Below are 18,971 nucleotides of genomic sequence, written 5' to 3'. Positions count from 1 at the left end.
CCTCTTTCTACGGAACCTCATTTTTCTCTCCAGTCCTTCAACTAATGGACGAGGCCCACCCACGCCGTGGCATTGACAATCTCCTTTACGCAAAGTGGACCAATTTCAGTGTTCATCTCTTCTGAAAAATACCTTCCTGGCCACATTTGGAATAATGTTTGTGGTTGCCGGGGCCCCACGCAGTGCACACATGAGATTAACCATCCCCGTGGCGATGATGACACTTTATTTTCTCCCTTGACCATTGTCACTACTATTCCAATTAAAATGGCAGCGCCATGAGGACAGGGCATTTCCTTTTTTGCCAGTACTGAGCGTCCAGGGTCTGGTGCCTAGCATAGGCTAAATACACAGCATTTTTGTGAACAGAAGCTGGGATTCCGGCTGTCATATTTAATGAGGAATTATAGTCTTATTATTCGGGGGGAGGTGTCATGGTACGTCAAGGGCGGGAGTCGAACCCGCCACCCCAGGCCCCGAGGGATCTCCCCGGGTCCCCACTTCGGGCCGGTGGGTGTGGCCGGGGGCAGCCGAACACGTGCTTGCGTGCGTACGTACGTGCGTGAGAGGGGGCGTGTCCACGGGGCGGGCGGTGCTCGCCGCGAGTGAGTGGTTCAGCCCAGCCCTGGCTCATTGTGCTTGCCTCACGCCGGCCCCAGTTGGCAGCAGCGCTGGAGGCCCCGGGCCTGTGACAACAAAGAGGGAGCCGGGGGCCGGACGGGAGCGCGGCGGCGGCGGCGGCGGCTGAGGCCCAGGCCAGGCCCCCTCCCCTCAGCCTCCCGCCCGCCTGCCCCGCCCCCGCCGGCGGCGCCCCGCCCCTCCCCCAACCGCCAGACTAGCCTGGTGCGGGGGCCGCGCGTGAAGACATGGGGGAGAAGCTGAGGCTGGAGTCGCCCGTGGGGGCCGAGCCCGCCGTCTACCCGTGGCCGCTGCCGGTCTACGTGAGTGCCGCCCGTCCCCTCTTCCCGGACCCCCGCCTCTCTTCCCCCACGGCGCGCGCTGAGCCCACCAAGAAACGGAGCGACTCGAGTCGCCAGACCCTCTTTGGAGCCCCCTTTCCCGCCCCGCCGTGGTTCTCCGCGGCCGTTTCCAGCCCCCGCGTGTAGCGTGGGCAGAGGGGAGCCGGGGCCGGCCGGGGGCGCAGACTTGGCCGCGGGGACCCCGCGCTTCCGAGGGGCGCCCGAGCTGGTCTGCCGTTGGCTCTGTAGGGCTGAGGACCCCGGTCCCCCCCGCCCCCGGCCTGGACTGCCGGCGGGCTTGCCCTTCCGTACTTTATGATCTGACACGTCGGGTTTCTTTTTCCTGACCAGCTTTACCAGCGTCCCCTGATAATGTGTTAGATATTCAAGTTTTAGGGCCCGGTCCCAGCCCTATGGAATCAGCAACTCTGGTGGGGCTCAGTGATCTCTGTTACAACAGGCCCTCCAGATGATTTTTATTCACCTTAAAGTTTGAAAATATCTGCATTGTCAGCTGGCCAAAGCGTCCACCAGCAGGTGAAGGGGAGTGGCGCCTGGAAAAGATAGGGACTAGCCAAGGCAAGTACAGCAGCATTTGCCGTGGTAGTAATGGAGAATGCCTTTTCTCCACTGGTTGGCACAGACTAGTATCTGGGAGCAGTGGCAGGGTTATTTAGGATGCTTTACATTTCAATGTAGAGTGACCGCTGTCCTGGTTTGCCAGGGACTTCCCCTGTGTGAGCACTTAAAATCTCATCCTGGCAAACCCCTTAGCCCTGGGTTTGAAAAACTTAGGGAATAACATGAAATTTAGGGGAAACATGATCTAGGTTTTGGGCAAGTCACAAGTGCTAATTAAAGCTAAGCAAGTATGGACAACATCTAGCCTTCTTTACCCCTTTGCGGGGAGGTAAATCTGATTGGGTGAAAGGACTTATTGTTAAGAGATCTTTGTAGAAACATCCCCTTCTGCTTAGTCCGCTGGTTCTCAGTTCTGGCTAGACATTGGCATCGTCTGAGGAGATTTAAAATGATTTTATTGGTCTAGGATGACCAACTGTCGGTGTGAGGGTTTTAAAAAAGTGCTTCAGATGATTCTAATGTGCAGCCAAATTTAGGTGTCACTGCTTAAGCTTTTGAACCGCTGCTACATATTTTCACCTCATCTTCCTATGAGAATATCCAACTGTAGTTGAGGTTTGTTTTTTTTTCTTTTTCTTTTTTTAACTGTCTTATTATAAGATTTATTGTCTTAAATAAGATTGAATGTACAGAAAATCCTGCTAGTCCATCTGGTATAGCTGGATACCCAGAATAATATCGTTAAGATATATACCATTTAAGTATTGTGACTGGCCTTTTAAAAATTAACATATGCATTAAATTAGTATTGATAGTATAGATCTCTTTCGAAGTTGTCATGTTGGGGAGCTATACCTCTAATCTGCTGCCATTGCTAAATATCTGGACACCTCTTATTAGGAATTGCTTTTAAAAATCTTTAGGGATTAAAACCAAGATTGCTGTATTATTTGTACTGGGACCACAAAAACCTCACAAAGTTCCCCCGCTGTACCTTCTACCTCCATCTCTAACCCTTGGCAACTTCTAATGTGTTCTCCATCTCCACAGTTTTGTTATTTTAAGAATAATATGTAAACATAATCATGAATTACTTAATCTTCGGAGATTGGCTTTTTAAAATTTTTCCCTCGGCATCATTCCCTTGAAGTTCATTTCAATTTTTGCATATATTAATACTTTGTTCCTTTTTGTTGCTCGGTAGTATTCTATCATAAGATTTTATCACAATTTGTTTCAACATTCACCCATTGAAAGACATTTGGGTAGTTGCCAGTTTTTGGCTATTATAAATAAAACTGCTATGAACATTTATGTGTAAGTTTCTGTGGGAACTTCATTAAGTTTTTGTTTCTTTTGGATAAATGCTCAAGAGTACAATTACTGCATTGTAGGGTGAATCTACTTTTAGGATTAAAAGAGACTGTCAAGCTGTTTCTCAGAGTGGCTAAACCATTTTATTTTCCCACCAGTGATGTGACATAATTTTTCTACGTACTCGCCAGCATTTGATGTTGTCACTATACTTTAATTTTAGTTATTCTCTGATATCTCATTATGGTCTTAATTTGCATTTCCCTGATGGCTAACGATGTTGAACATCTTTTCCTGTGCTTCTTTGCCATGTGTATATTCTCTTCCATGAAATGTCTGTTCCTGTCTTCTGCCTATTTTCTAGTTGGATTTTTTTAAGTTGTTTGGAGAGTTCTTTGTATATTATAGATACAAGTCATTTGTCTCATATGGGATTTTCAAATATGTTTTCCCACTGTGTAATTTGAGTTTTCATCCACTTAAAAGGATCTTCTATGAAGCATTTTTAACTCATTTTGATGAGATCCAATTTATCAGTTTTTGCTTTTATTGACCATACTTTCGGTGTCAAGTCTAAGAATTATTCACCTAGTTCTAGATGCCAAAGATTTTCTCCTATATTTTTTTCTAAAAATGTCCTGCTTTTACGTTTAAGATTATGATCCACTTTGATTTAATTTTTGTGTAAGGTGTGTAAGGTTTAGGTTAAGGTTCATTTTTTGTTTGTTTGTTTTTGTCGAGGGATGTCCAACTGTTTCAGTACCATTTTTTGAAAAGTCTATTCTTCCTTGATAGCTTTTGCACTGCTGTCAAAAACAAGTTAAATGTATTTATGTCAGTCTATTTCTGGGTTCTCTGTTCCATTCCATTGATCTATGTATCTACCCTCCATCATTACTGCAAAATCTTGAAATTGGGTGGATTAATTCCTCCCATTTTAATCTTCCTTTACAAATTGTTTTAGCTATTCTTCAGCCTCTTCTTACCATATAAATCTTAGAATAAGCTTGTCTATATCCACAAAAACCTTGAGGTCATTTTAAGAGTAATTGTGTTAAGCCTCTTAACTTGGGGAGAATTGACATCTTTATTATGTTGTGTGTTCTAATCCATGAACAAGGTATATCTCCCTATTTGTTTGGGACTTTTAAAATTTTCTTCATCAGCATTTGGTAATTTTCAGTATAGAGGTCCTATAAATGTCTTATTGGGCTTATATTTAAGTATGTATTTAGGTCAGTTGTAAATGGCATCACATATTTTTATTTAAGCTTCTACACGTTTGTTATTAATATATAATTTGATAAAATTGTGTTGATCTTGCACTCTAAAACATTTACAAACTAATATTATTTCTCAAGCTTTTTGTGGATTCCTTGGTATTTTCTCCATTTAGATTATCATCTCATCTTCAGATATAGACAGTTTTAGTTTTCCTTATTCAATATAATAGGATATATTACTATTCAACATTCAGTAGGATATATTCCTTCTTATTCAACATAGTAGGAATAGTCCTTTTATCTTTTAAATAAATTTTTTAAAAATTTAACTTTTCAATTTATGTATTTATTTATTTTTGCTTTATTTTCTTACTAGAACCTCCAGTAATATATTGAATAAAAGTGGTGAGAGCAGATATCGGTGCCTTGTTTCTGATCTTACAGAGAAAGCATTCAGTCTTTCACAGTTAAATATAATGTCGGTATAGGTTGTTTGTAGATCATCTTTATGAGTTTCAGGATGTTCCTTTTCTATTCCTAGTTTGCTTGGAGTTTTTTTTCTTCTTTTTTTAAAATCATGAATGGGATTGGATTTTGTCAAATGCTTTCTCTGCATTAATGGATAGGATCACATGACTTTTCCCCCTTAATCTATTGGATATGGTGGATTACATTGTTTGATTTTCAAATATTTAACCAACTTTGCATAACTGGAATAAATACCACTTGGTCATGGTATATTATTCTTTTTATATATTTCTGGATTTAATTTGCTAATATTTGGCTGAGCATTTTTACAGCCAATTTCATAAAAAATATTGGTCTGTAGTTTTCTTCTTTCTATACTATCCCTGTCTGGTTTTGGTATCAAGGTAATACTGGCTTCATAAAATTAATTAGGAACTGTTCCCTCTACTTCTATTTCTTATCAAGTCATGTAAAATTGGTGTTAATTTTTTAAGTCTTGGGTGAAAGTGAAACATCTAAGCCTGAATATTTCTTTTGGGAGTTTTTAAATGAAAAGTCAGTGTTTCTAATGGTTACAGGAAAATTGAGATTATCTAGTTCATCTTGGCTGAGTTTTAGTAGTTTTGGGTGTAGAAGCATTGGTCCATTTCATCCACATTTTTGAATTTATAGTGTAGACTTGTTCATAATAGCTTGTCCCTTATTAACCTGCAGGATATGTCATGGTATCCCTGGTTGCATTTCTGATATCTGTGATTTGTGCCATCTCTCTTTTTATCTTTATCAGTCTTGCTACACCTTTATTGATTAGATTGTTTATTTCAAAGAACCAGCCTTTTGTTTCATTGATTTTTTCCCCCCTATTTTCCTGTTTTCAGTTTCATGGATTTTTGTTTCATCCTTATTATTTCCTTCTTTCTGCTTGTTTAGTGTTTTTTCCTCTTCCGTTTTTACTATTTTAATATAGAAAATTAGATTATTGCTTTGAAATATTTTCTTTCCCAATTTAGTCCTATAAACTTCCCTTTCAGCATTGCTTTCACTTCATTCCACAAACTTTGATCTGTTATATCTCCATTTTCTTTTATTCTATGCATTTAAAATTTTTTCCTTGACTTTTTACCCATGAGTTATTGGGAATTGTGATGTTTAGTTTTCATGTGATTGAAGATTTTCCTGTTGTCTTTCTGTTATTGATTTCTAGTCTGATTCCATTATGGCTAGAGAACATACTCTCTATGATTTTAATTCTTTTAAATCTGCTAGTGTTTTTTTAATCACCCAGTATATGGTATATGAGTGAATGTTCCATGGACACTTGAATATGTATTTTGCTTTTATTGAGTGTGTTCTTTAAATGTCAGTTATATCCTGTTGATTGATGATGTTTTCAGTTCTTCCATATCCTTGCTGATTTTTCTCTCTGGTAGTTCTATAAATTGCTGTGTTGAAGTCTCAAATAATAATTGTGGATTTAAAATTTTCTCCTTTTACCTTTTTCAGTGTTTGCTTCATGTGTTTTGAAGTTCTGTTGTTTGGTGCACACACATTTAGTATCACTAGGTCATCTAGGTGGATTATTCCTGTTATCTTTATGTAATGACCCTCTTTGCCCCTATTAATTTCCTTTGCTCTGAAATCTACTTTATCTGATATTAATATAGCCATTCCTGCTTTTTCTGATTAATGTTCATATGATATATCTTTTTCATCCTTTTACTTTGAACTACCTATATCATGATGTTTAAAGTAAGCTTCTTATAGACAGTATATAGTTGGGTCATGCTTGTGATTTTTTCATCTACTCTTCCAATCTCTGTCTTTGACTTGGTTATTTAGATCATTTACAGTTAATATAATTATTGCTATGTTAAAGATTAGGTCTACCATTTTATTTTTTGTTTTGTCTTTTACCTTAGTTTCTCAATCCTGTGTTTCTCTTATTTTGCCTTCTTGTGCATTACTTAAGCATTTTTTAATAAGTGCATTTTAATCTAATTTATTTATAATCATTTGTGTATACTGTTTGTATAGTTTTCTTAGTGGTTGCTTTTGGCATTACACTATACATATGTAACTTATCATAGCCTACTGGAATCAGTGTTTTATTACTTCAAGTGAAGTTTCAAAATTTTACTTCCATTTAGGTCTCTTAATATTCCCCAGTTTTAAAGTATGATTTTCTGTAGTATTTCCTTTATATACATTGAGAACCACATCAGATGGTGTCATAATTTTTGCTTTGACCATCATATAGAATTTAAGAAACTCATGAGGCTAATGATAGTCTCTTATATTTACCCCATTTGTTTTCACCCATTCCATTGTTCCCCTTTTCTTTCTGAAGTTCCCAGTCTTCTGTTATTGTTTTTTTATGTTTTCATAACAGTAGGTGATATCTGGGCTTTCCAGTGCCATTGGATATGAGTTTCAGGAAACACTGAGCCTGGCTCACTTGATGCTACTGAGTTGGAGGGTTTGTATATGTTGGGCCTGTTGACACAGCAGATGCTAGCAGATTAGACTAATGTTGATGGGACTAGTGCCACAGGAGGATGCATTCCCATTCAGGCTATGCTGCTGCTACAGTAGATCAAATCCCCCTTTGCCCCAAGTGTGGGGCAGTGACCTGCTGCTGTCACTGTTTCTTTATTAGGCTGCTTTTGCCTCAAGTGTGTGGTGGGATCCCTTGGAAGCTGCTGCTGCTGTCAATCACAAGGTTAAATTCATTTTAGAAATACTTAAATATAAATATATAGCCTGGCTCTTGTAGGACCTCTGTATTTGTTTTTTATTGCTTTCATACGAATTACCACAAATTGAGTGACTCAAAACAACGTAAATTTATTACCTTACAAGTCTGACATTGGTCTCAATTGAGTAAAGTAAAAGTGTTGGCAGGATCGACAGATGAATGGATAAAGATGTGGCACATATATACAATGGAATATTACTCAGCCATAAGAAGAAATGAAATTGAGTTATTTGTAGTGAGGTGGATTGACCTAGAGACTGTCATACAGAGTGAAGTAAGTCAGAAAGAGAAAAACAAATACCGTATGCTAACACATATATATGGAATCTAAAAAAAAAAGAAAAAATTGTTATGAAGAACCTAAGGGCAGGACGGGAATAAAGACTCAGCCATAGAGAATGGACTTGAGGACACAGGGAGGGGGAAGGGTAATCTGGGATGAAGTGAGAGAGTGGCATGGACATATATACACTACCAAATGTAAAATAGATAGCTAGTGGGAAGCAACCACAAAGCACAGGGAGTGGAATCCTGCAGTGTTTGCTGATGGGTCATTTTGGAAGAGCTGACTTTCAGTCTGAAGCTCTGCCTGTTTGCATCTGAAGAATCTGCATTTAAGGAGAGGGTGTATGAGGAAGGGGGTGTAGGAGGGACAAAGGTGTCTGGGGTGCAGATGAGCCAGGACCTGACCAGCTGCCTTTTGGGTCCTCTGGTCCCATCTCTTGGTGTGTGCCTCATCTGCATCATCACTGTCCCCGCTGGCACCCCTGGGGTGTTGTTGTCTGAGTGAGATTCCCCTGGTGCCCCTGCTCTCCTCCCCTCCTCCTGCTGGTTGGGGAGGGAACTACTTGCTGTGTGGTCTCTACTCCTGAGGCACGAAGGACCCTGTAGCATGGACCTGCAGAGTGTGGGGTGTGGTCCCAAGAGCATGGGGCCCACATAGGACACAACGTTGGGGAGTGACAAGTATTAGGGCTGCCTCATCACTGACAGGGAATGTTGCCCAGATCCTGCTCGGGAGGGTGTGGTGGGTGGCCTGGGACCCTAGAGGCCCCATTCCTATCCTGGAGCTTGGAGAGTGCATCCCCATGGGCTCCAGATTCACCCCATATCTCAGCCATTTCCCTCTGTCCTGTCTTTGAACTTAGGAAAACGAGCTCTCTTGTCCACAACATAGGCCTGGTCCTGTTGGTATCAGGATTCTTTAAGTTAGGCGTCCTGGGATAGCTCTTTTTAGGCCTGAGAAGGAACAACTCAGGAGTGTACAACAATTTCAGATGAAACTAATATTCAATGACTATCTCTAACTACTCGGTTGTTGACTTCTATTAGTCATTATTCTCCTGGTTTTAGCTCTGATGTGGGAATTACAGAGGAGTCAACATTTAAATCTTCATAATCTGTGTATTTGTAGCTTCCGTATCATTACTGACCCATAGTTTTTTATGGTTTGGGAAGAGTTATTGATTTCATGTATCATGTAAAGGATTCACAATGATGATAGGGCAATTAAGATTACAATAATGGCTAGTAAATTGTTCACATTTTCTCTACCTGTGCATCTATTGTATGCATATGAGTTAGTTTAGATGTCAATATTAGTGAAATGATATAGATGACTAGAGAACTTATTTTAAAAATCACTATTCATGTGTGATGATGAAAATGTAAAAGTTCTTCCATTATCGGTGATGTTATATCTTGAGAGCCTAGATGAAATTGATATGCCTTAGTGATATACAGGATTTTAGCCTATGATTTAACTTTGACAAAGCTACATCACTTTTTACTTTTATCTCATTTATTGAGAAAGACATAATTGTTATGGTGTTGGCTTGAAACTGGTTGAGAAGGACTTGAGTCCTTCCTTATTTTACATTTACATAGGTAGGATCTTGAAACATAGGATATGGTGGAGGCCATTCATGTAACCATTCTAGGTTAGGAGTAGCAATTTCCACTGCTAAGACTTCTTGTTTAGACACAAATGCTTTTCAAAGTATGAAGATTATTAGCATTACTGCTGCTACTGAGATGAATGAGCCTAAAGACAAAATATTTCATGTGGTGTGTGCCTCAGGGTACTCAGACTAACGTAGTGACATCCCTGAGAGGCCAAGAAAGTGCTGCAGGAAGTCATATTTACTACTACAAATATACTTGTGAAGTGAATTTTTGCTCATGCTGAGTTAACTGTATAACCTGAGAATAGTGGGAATCAGTGTAGGAAGCCTCCTATAATAGTGAAGACGGCTCGCATGGACATTAGGTCGTGGAAGTGTGCTACTACATAGTATGTATCCTGGAGGACAATGCCTGGGGGTGAGTTGGCTAAGATGATTCCTGTCAAACCACCTACTATAAAAAGAAAAACTAAAGCCTAAAACTCATAGTATAGTGGGAAGTCATATAATATTACCTCCGTGAACAGTTGCTAACCAGGGACTTCCCTGGTGACGCAGTGGTTAAGAATTCGCCTGCCAATGCAGGGGACACGGGTTCGAGCCCTCGTCTGGGAAGATTCCACATGCCGTGGAGCAAAAAGCCCGTGCGCCACAACTACTGAGCTGCTCTCTAGAGCCTGCAAGCCACAACTACTGAAGCCCACACGCCTAGAGGCTGTGCTCTGCAACAAGAGAAGCCACTGCAATGAAAAGGTCGCGCACCGCAACCAGAGAAAGCCCACGTGCAGCAACCAAGACCCAACGCAGCCAAAAAAAAAGAAAAGAGAAAAAAAAATTAAAGAGTTGCTAATCAGCTAGATACTTTTAGTCCTGTAGGGATAGAAGTAATTACGGTAGCTGATGCAAAGTATGCTCCTGAGTCGACAGCTATCCCTATGGTAAACATATGATGGGCCCACAAGAGAAATCCTAAAAAGCCAGTGGACATGACTCATACTAGTCCCAAATAGCTGAAAGGCACTTTTTGTCCTAAATAGTATGTAATGATATGTGAGATTATAACAACTCCTGGTAGACCATGAATACAGACTTCAGGGTGACCAAAGAGTCAAAATAGGTGTTGGTATAGGATTCGGTCTCCTCCTGCAGGGTCAAAGAAAGTAGTGTTTAGATTTCTATCTCTTAACAGTATGGCAATTCTGGCTGCTCGGACTGAGAGTGGTAATGATAGTAATATGGCTATAGTTGGGAAAGATTAAACAAATACTGGTGTTTGGTATTGGGATATGACTGCTAGTTTTGTATTAAAGACTATAGTAATAAAAGTAATAGCACCAAGAATTGAAGAGACACCTGCTAAATGTAAGGAGAAAACGGTTAGGTCGACAGAGGCTCCTTCATGGGCCAGATTGCAGGCTAGAGCTGAATATACGGTTCCACTTGTACCAGAACCAGCTTCTACTATTGGTGATATGAGTAGGAGTAAGAATGATGGGGGAAGTAGTCAAAAGTTTATATGATTTATTTGGGGAAATGCTACTTCTGGTGTCCGAGTTATTAGTGGCCCAAGTCAGTTTTCAAAGCCTGCAATCATAATGGGTACAACTATAAAGAAAATTATTACAAGTGCAGGGACTGTTATGACTACCTTACAGATTTGGGCATCTCCAAGTAGCGCTCCAGGTTAGCATAGCTCAGCCAGGATTAAAATACTTAAGGCGCTGCCTGCTACTCCAGCTCAAGCACCAAATAGTAAAGATAAAATGCCGATATCTTTGCGATTTGTTGAAAATAATCAGCAGTGTATGAACAGAGGTAAAATGACTGAGTTAGCATTAGACTCTAAATCTAAAGACAGAGATTGAGCCCTCTTTCTGGCAAACCCTGTGGTGAATCAACAAATTGAATTGTAACTTGAGAGAAGCAGCTTCAATTCTGCCGGTGATTTTCCTGCCTTTTTTTTTTTTCTTCTTTTTTCTTTCTCAAAGGCAGGAGAAGTAGATTGAAGCCAGTTGACTAGATGATTTGCCTGTTAACTAAAATTTCCTGGGGTTAAAACTCATCAATCTCGTAAGGATTTGGCTTAATTACAATGTTTGCTTTGCATTCAGTTGATGTAGGATAAAGTCCTGCAGTCCTTATTTTTAGAAATTAAGTAAATTGTACTTTATTAGGGTTTTGAAAGCTCTTGGTCTAAACTAACCTAAATTCCTAGTCCAGCACTGATAGGATGGGTGTTATGGGTAGTAATCGTGTGGCTATTATGATGAGTAATGATAGGAAAGTTAGGGTTTTGTATTGTATGTTTTGTTTTGTATGTTCAAATTGTTGTACTTTTGTGTTGTTTAATGAAGGGAATATAGTTAGTGATGTGGATTATGTTAGCTGCAAGTAGAAATATATGCTGAGGACTGCTGTGATGGCTATTAGTGTTGGTAGAATGATGTTATCATTTTTGTTATCTCTTGGATAATTATTCATTTGGGTCAAAACCCTGATAATGGTGGGCGACCTCCTAATGACACTATAATGCTGAGGATAAGGATCCTGATGGGAGGTGTTTTATCTCATGTGTGTGATAATGATACTCTTGTAGTACATGATCTGGGTATAAATAAGAAGAAGATAGTGTTGTTATGATATAAATTAGTATGTTTAGGATTGTTATACTTGGAATATACATGATAATAGCTGTTATTCATCCTATATGGGCAATTGATGAGGAGGCTGTAATTTTTTCCAGGTGAGTATGGCTAAGTCTGCCTCAGCGTCCAACTATGATTTATAATATCACTATGATTAACAGTATGTTTAGGTTGATGGATGGTGACATGTGGTATAAAACTGATAGGGGTGCAATTTTGTGACATTGATAGCATCAGGCCTGCTGTTCATGGAATGCCTTGAGTTACTTCGGGCACTCAGAAGTGAAATGGGGAAAGTCCTACTTTAGTGACAAGGACGATTGTCATGATAGTGGATGCTGCTGGATTAAAGATTTTTGTAATTCATTGTGTTCTTCGACCAGAGTATATTAGATTAATGATAATAGCCATTATAAGTAGTACTGATGTGGTGGATTGTTTTAGAAAATATTTGTTGGATGCTTCTGTAGCTTATGGGTTCATGTTTTTTATTAGAATGGGGGTACCATTAACCAGTGTGAGCTTGTTACTACAATTATATTTCCTGAAATAATGGTCAGTAGAATGATAGTAAAAACAATGAGAGTTTATTAGTACAGGAAGGATATACAACAATATTTTGGGGGTATGGGCCTTGAAGCTTTCTTAGAGAACCTTACTATATAGCATTGTGGTGTAATGTGGTAGCATGGAGAATGTAAAATTCTTAGAAATAAGTTCAATTCCAGGAATAAGTGCATTTAAACCTCTATCATTTACTTTATCAAAGTAACTCTTTAGTCAAACATATTTCTTAAGTTTGCTGTGGGTTGCCTGGTATGATGACAGGTAGTGAAAACTCTCATATACATAGGGCTAATGTTAGTAGTAAAAAAATTTTTATGAGAGATGTATACGTTGATCATATCAAAATTGTGGGTAGGATGCTCGAATTCATAGAAAGGAGATTGTTAGATGTGTTTTAATGATGACTTGGGCTGTACATAATTCTGGCACGTAGGGATTGTCGAATGCTCCTAAAAATAGAATGTTGTGGAAATGTTTATTATAAGGAAATTGACATATTCTCTAGGAAGGACGGGGTGAATGGGCCTGCTACATTTTCTACATTGAAGACATATACAGGTTTTGATTCTACTTCTGTTAAATCAAGTGGGGTTCATTGGATTTCTGCTACTGCGGAGATAATCAAATTCTGGGTAGGGGTCAGGAGAAAATTAGTCATAGGTGTTCTTGTGTAATAAATACTGCTGAAAGTGTAAATGATCCATTTAGCAGTAGGACTGAGAATAGAATAACTGCTAACAAGACTTCATATGAGATTGTCTGTGCTACTGTCCGTAGAGCTCCAGTGAGTAAGTATTTTGAATCTGAAGCCCATCCAGATCAGAGGATGGAATAAATGGCTAGGCTTGATATGGCTAATATAAACAGTATGCCTACATTTATATTAATTAGTGGATAAGATATGGGAAGAGGAATTCATGTTGTGAGAGCCACGGTTAAGGCTAGCATTGAGGCAATAATATATAAATTGATGATGTTGATGGTCATGGTGGTTCTTTAATAAATAATTTGAATGTCTCAGTAATGGGTTGTAATAATCCATAGGGGCTGCTGACTTTTGGCCCTTTCTGGATTTGTATATAGCCTAGGATTCTCCATTTAGTTAATATGAGGAATGCTATGGTGAATTAAATTGGGTACTTTGTGAAAGCATGTTGATTATAAACATATTCTTAGGAAGAGAACTTGAACCACTGCAGATAAATGTTTCAGTCTTACTTAATTACCGGGCTCTGCCACCGTAACAAACCCTGTTCTACAGTAGGGTATGTATAAATTAATTGAATGTAGATTATATCATCATTTAGTTTGAAGACATTTTGTAAAGTAAGCCGTGTTGCTCTTGTCCTTTCATACTGGAAGAAATCTGCAATAGACAGAAACCAACCAGGATGACTCCAGTCTGAACTCAGATCCCGTGAGACTTTAATCGTTGAACAAACAGACAATTAATAGCAGTTATACCATTGAAATGTCGTGATCCAGCATCAAGGTCATAAACCATATTGCCCATATGAACTCCAGAATACAATCACACTGTTATCCCTAGTAAAACTTGTTCCGTTGATCAGTGTTTTAGAAGAACAGGTGATAAAGCATTTTGACTATCTGGTCTAAATTTTAATCACTCAGAGGCGGTTTTATTCTCCAAAAAATAAATGGCGCACGGGCTCAAGGCGCACCGGCTTCAGTAGTTGTGGTGTGCAGGCTCAGTAGTTGTGGCCCACTGGGTTAGTTGCTCCGTGGCACGTGGGATCTTCCCGGACCAGGGATCGAACCCCTGTCCCCTGCATTGGCAGGTGAATTCTTAACCACTGCATCACCAGGGAAGTCCCAGAATCGCAGTCTCCCTTTTAATTAATATACCTTAAGCCCAAAGAATCCATGGAAAATTGTTACAGAAAATAAGACAATAAAATATTGTAAGGACTCTAACAGAAGCATATAGTACACAGTTCGTATAGACACATCCCAAGCAGTTACAAAGTATATTAAAAGGGAGGCTGCAATTTTAAAAGAATAAGATAAATTATACCCACAAACTCCCAATCTTTCCTGAAACGTTGCAATCTGAAACCCTATTGTAGGAAGCAGAAGATTCCAGGAGACATTCTACAAATGAAGGACTCTAAACCCTGTGGTTGGATAAGGAATTCTGGAAGGAAGGTATCCTCACCCAAGGAGAGCAGGTTCCTATACTTCTCTAACATCACATCCCTGTACAATTCCCATTGATCTTGGTCCAGGCATTCTCACTCCTCTTGAGAGAAATCTATGGTCACATCCTGGAATGTCAGCAGTCCCTGAAATTAAAAGTACACATGCCATGTGGCCACGGGAAGAGTTCATAATGTGACCCAAGAAGAAAACAGCAAGTTAAGAGAACTGGTTTTAATTTAGAAGACTGTCTTCAATTATCCACTAATATATATATATATATATATATATATATATATATATATATATATATATATTTACAAAGTAACTTTCTCTACCTTATTTCTAACTACAAGAAAAGAGTATGGCATGTGATCCACAAAACCAGTGTAGAGACTATACTTATCTGGAAAAGAAATGATAAAATGATGGTTTCAACACAGGCATATGCATTTTTGAGTGTTTTATTTATATCAAACTGGATAAAATGTGTGTATTTCTCAGACAGAAAAGACATGTCGAGGTAGAAATGTGCCTTTCAACTATTCATGGGTACACAAGTACACTGGGGAGATTGTAAAATTGCAGATCGTGATTCAGTAGGTCTGGTGGGCCTGAGTTCTATTTTTTTCTCAAGCTCATTTTTAACTAGTGATGCCACAGTCTCTGATTCATTAACCACAGTTGGGAATAGCAGAGAGATAATTAGAATGGTAAAAATTCATATTTAACTTTGAACTAAAAGTGTTTTATGGATTTTACACCTTTAATAGAATAGTAAGCACGGCAGCAACAAACATTTGTGAATATTTACCATAGACTGTGTATCTTTCTTTTTTGTGTAGGATTCCAGGGAAAAGGCCTGGGCTGCGGCCACAGTGGGCGGGGCCCCCAGGCCAGGCCGCCCCTCCAGGAACCCTGGAAGGGCTCCTGGAGGCTCCAGGCGGCTCCTCCCCCGGCGCCGCCCTCCCTCCCGGAAGGCCTCGGGGCAAAGCGGTCCCACCTCCTCGCCCAGAACGGAGCCCGCGTTTCCGCAGAGCTGGAACTCCCGGCTCGGGGTCTCTTCCCTCCGCCGTCACTGAAGTGCCCCGGAGCCCGAGGGGAGGGCGTCCTCACTGAGGCGGCCAGCTCTGGAGGGGCCCCGGCGGCCGAAGCCGTGACAGTCCTGGGGACCGCGGGCCAGGTAAGTGGGTGCCGACCCTCCTCCTGGTCCGGTGCCCGGGCGTCAGTGCAAGACCAGCTTCTGAGGGGCAGGGGTTCGCTGCCACCGGCCGCTGCTGTGCAGAAAGAGTGGCCCCCAGCATTCTGGTCCTGGGGAACTTCGGTCCCTCCTCTCGCCCCTGCCCTCGGCCTGGCTCGCGGGGCCTGGTGGGCGTGGGGAGGGGGTCGGCCTGAGCGTCCTGAGGGGAAACGGGGCAAGGGAGGCACAGGGTCCGGTTGGAGTGTCAGCGCCCCTCCTCCTGACTGCGGGGAAAGCGGCTGAAAACGCATCCCCAGGCTCACAGCCCCCTTGTTCAGCCGATTCTCTCTGCGCTCCTTCCTCCCTGAGCTAAAGTACCGGTGGGAGGGGACAGGGGAGGGCAATGGCGCAGGTAATGGGGAACATCAAAAATGATTGTTAACTAAGGAAAACCAGCTCTCCCAAGGTGAGGAATGTAGCGTTTTTCTTTGTATGGGAAGATGCAAGAGTCTGGGCTCACTGAAATCATTCCTTTGATATGCACCTCAGCTCTCTGGGGCCAGCATTCTGTATTTGCATACCCTGAGTTCCTCAGGGCCCACCAGCTCACATTGGAGGTCTGCAAGTGCTGATGACTGTGACATCCTTTTTTTACTGATATGGCAAGAAATATTCCATTTCTCACAGGCTTGAGGGGCAGAGGTGAAAAAGAGTAGGAGAATCTCACTCAGCATGTAATTTGGCATATATATATATATATATATATATATATATATAATATTTATATTTAACTGTGCTAACGGAGGCGCTCAATTCCAATAAATTTGTACTACTGCCCTGTATGTATTAATTTCATCAATATCATATCATGATATGATATTTATCATGATAAATGCCTATAAAATTGACAAAATCCATTTAAACAGGATAATGATTTTTAAAGGAAACATAATAGAAATATAACAACAAAACCCTTACCACCAAAGGCTGTGTGTGGAACAACCTAAATACATGTTCCGTTGTTAAAATATTGAAAGGTGTATTCAGTAGAAATATCAACAAAATGAAAAATAATAAGGGCAGCGGAATGCTGAAATGTATCTTTATCATTAAAGTGGCAGAAAATCATTTATTAGTAGGCACTGAGGGCAGAGGATGCCTGATTTTATATCTTTTTCATATTTGTGCAGTTGTTTCAGTAAGTAACTTAAAGACAAAATGGAAAAACAAGGAGGTTTGTGCCTGAGATCATGTTGATGTGAAACCAGGGATGGCCACCTTGTGCCAGGTGAGTGAAGTTTACCTGGCCAGGTAGACCGCAGAGCTCCTGAGAAGCCAGGGTTGGAATTCTTCTGCTGGGTGCCCCTTAGCTTCTGTGACTTGATTGATTGTGAGTCATGTTGGGGGAAAGACCTGATCACAGGAAATGGGTGGAAATAGAGTGATTTGGGGAGCAGCTAACGACATTCATCACAGCTCATGGCCTGATTGAATTTTAAAGAAACAGGAAAATAAATGCTTCTTATGGAATCAGAGAATGTGAGGGCTGGACAATCCCAGAAAATGAGAAACACCCATCCCATTTTCCAGATGAGAAAACAGAGGCCCAGCAAGGTGAAATCCCTCACCCAAGTTGCACCTGTCTCTCCTCCCCACTACATGGTTCATGAAAGCAGGACTCTTCCTGTCTTGATCACTGCTGAACTCCAAACAGGGCCAGGCATCTAGCAGCTGCTTCAAAAATTTTGGTTGACTGGATGAACAATGCTATTTCTTTCTTTCTCACTCTTATTCAGGACTGTGCCAAGAACTCCCCAGGTTGCAATGTAATTCGATAAATGTAAATATTAATTGAGTTTTGTTGTGATGAGGGCTTAGGCTTTGAAGGTAACAGACTTGGTTCAGATCCTGGTTCTGCCACTCGATAGCTGTTTGGCTTTGGGAAATTTACTAAACCTCTCTGAGCTTACTTCCTCCTTTGTAAAGTGGGGATAAAACTATCTGAGCCAGCAGAGCACCTGCATCAGGGATGTGCACTAAATATTGGTCTTTCTCACTCTCCCACTCCTTCTCTCTGTTCTTCCCAGAGAAGATGTAAAGAAGGATATAGTAGTTTTTTTAAAAAAAATAATTAATTTAATTATTTTTGGCTGCGTTGGGTCTTCGTTGCTGCGTGTGGGCTTTCTCTAGTTGCAGTGAGCGGGGGTTACTCTTTGTTGCGGCTTCTCATTGCGGTGGATTCTCTTGTTGTGCTTGTTGTGGAGCACCGGCTTTAGGCGCGCGGGCTTCAGTTGTTGTGGCCTCCAGGCTCAGTAGTTGTGTCGCATGGGCTTAGCTGCTCCGCGGCATTTGGGATCTTCCCTGACCAGGACTCGAGCCCATGTCCTCTGCCTTGGCAGGCAGATTCTTAACCACTGCGCCACCAGGGAAGTCCGATATAGTACTTTTTAAAAAGGGGTTTTAATTTATTTCAGAAAATAGACATTTTTCTTGTAGAAAAGTTTATTCCCCTATGGAAACATAAACACGCAAACCACTCCAAACGCTGTATTCTATGGGTTAGATATTATCAGTCACATTTTATAAGTAATTGGGCAAATGCCAAAGCACTAGCTACTGGGGAGTAAGAAGACTCAAATCCGGGGTGCCCCACACCCCAATTTCAAGAGCAGGGTGTGTTTTTCAAATCCATGTTTCATCTGGTCTTTGTTTCTCATCCATCCTCTGTGTCTGCCTTTCTCAAGAAGGCTCAGATTCTGCGCTTTCACACCCTCCCGGCTGGCTGTGCCCCAGCTCCCGCCCTGGAGCCTCTGCATGCCTGGGTGTGCCTGCTCCCCCTGTGCATCACCAGCTTTGCCAGGGAGCTGCTGTATCGTGCACTGCTTGCTGTACCCAGAGTACCTGGACCCTTCTGGTACATGAAGTACACCCTCATCACCATGTGTGCACGCCCATCCCCTTACCTTATATCCTGCCTCTAAGCCAGGGTTGGGGGTGACTACAGTGTGCATTCAGCTGTGTGAGGTGCTGGGATCAAAGTGAAGTTCCCAACTTTTGAAGTTGCAGGCTTGAGGGGCATACAGTGATTTAAAGTCGGGTCACCTGACTTAGGGGAGACTGATTGATTTAAAGCCAAGGCAGCTGACTTAAAGCCTGCGTCCCTCAGCTGCAGGATGAGACCAGCTTTGGCGGTGCACGGGTTCACTCCAAGCCAGCA

General features: G+C 41.1%; 1 long non-coding RNA gene across 1 annotated transcript in view; it reads left to right on the top strand.

Annotated features, from left to right (window-relative positions):
- The first annotated feature begins 856 nt into the window (after positions 1 to 856).
- The window catches only part of LOC133090109 (uncharacterized), a 49,935-nt gene continuing 31,820 nt past the window's right edge, over positions 857 to 18,971 (top strand). The window contains exons 1-2 of the long non-coding RNA XR_009700780.1: positions 857 to 941; positions 15,420 to 15,757. This is a non-coding gene — a long non-coding RNA (uncharacterized LOC133090109). The remainder of the gene's footprint in view (positions 942 to 15,419; positions 15,758 to 18,971) is intronic.

The sequence above is a fragment of the Eubalaena glacialis genome, chromosome 4 (assembly GCF_028564815.1).
Source record: "Eubalaena glacialis isolate mEubGla1 chromosome 4, mEubGla1.1.hap2.+ XY, whole genome shotgun sequence".
Classification (NCBI taxonomy): Eukaryota; Metazoa; Chordata; class Mammalia; order Artiodactyla; family Balaenidae; genus Eubalaena; species Eubalaena glacialis.
Note: the sequence above shows the minus strand (reverse complement) of the source record. Positions and strands in the feature narration are given on the sequence as shown.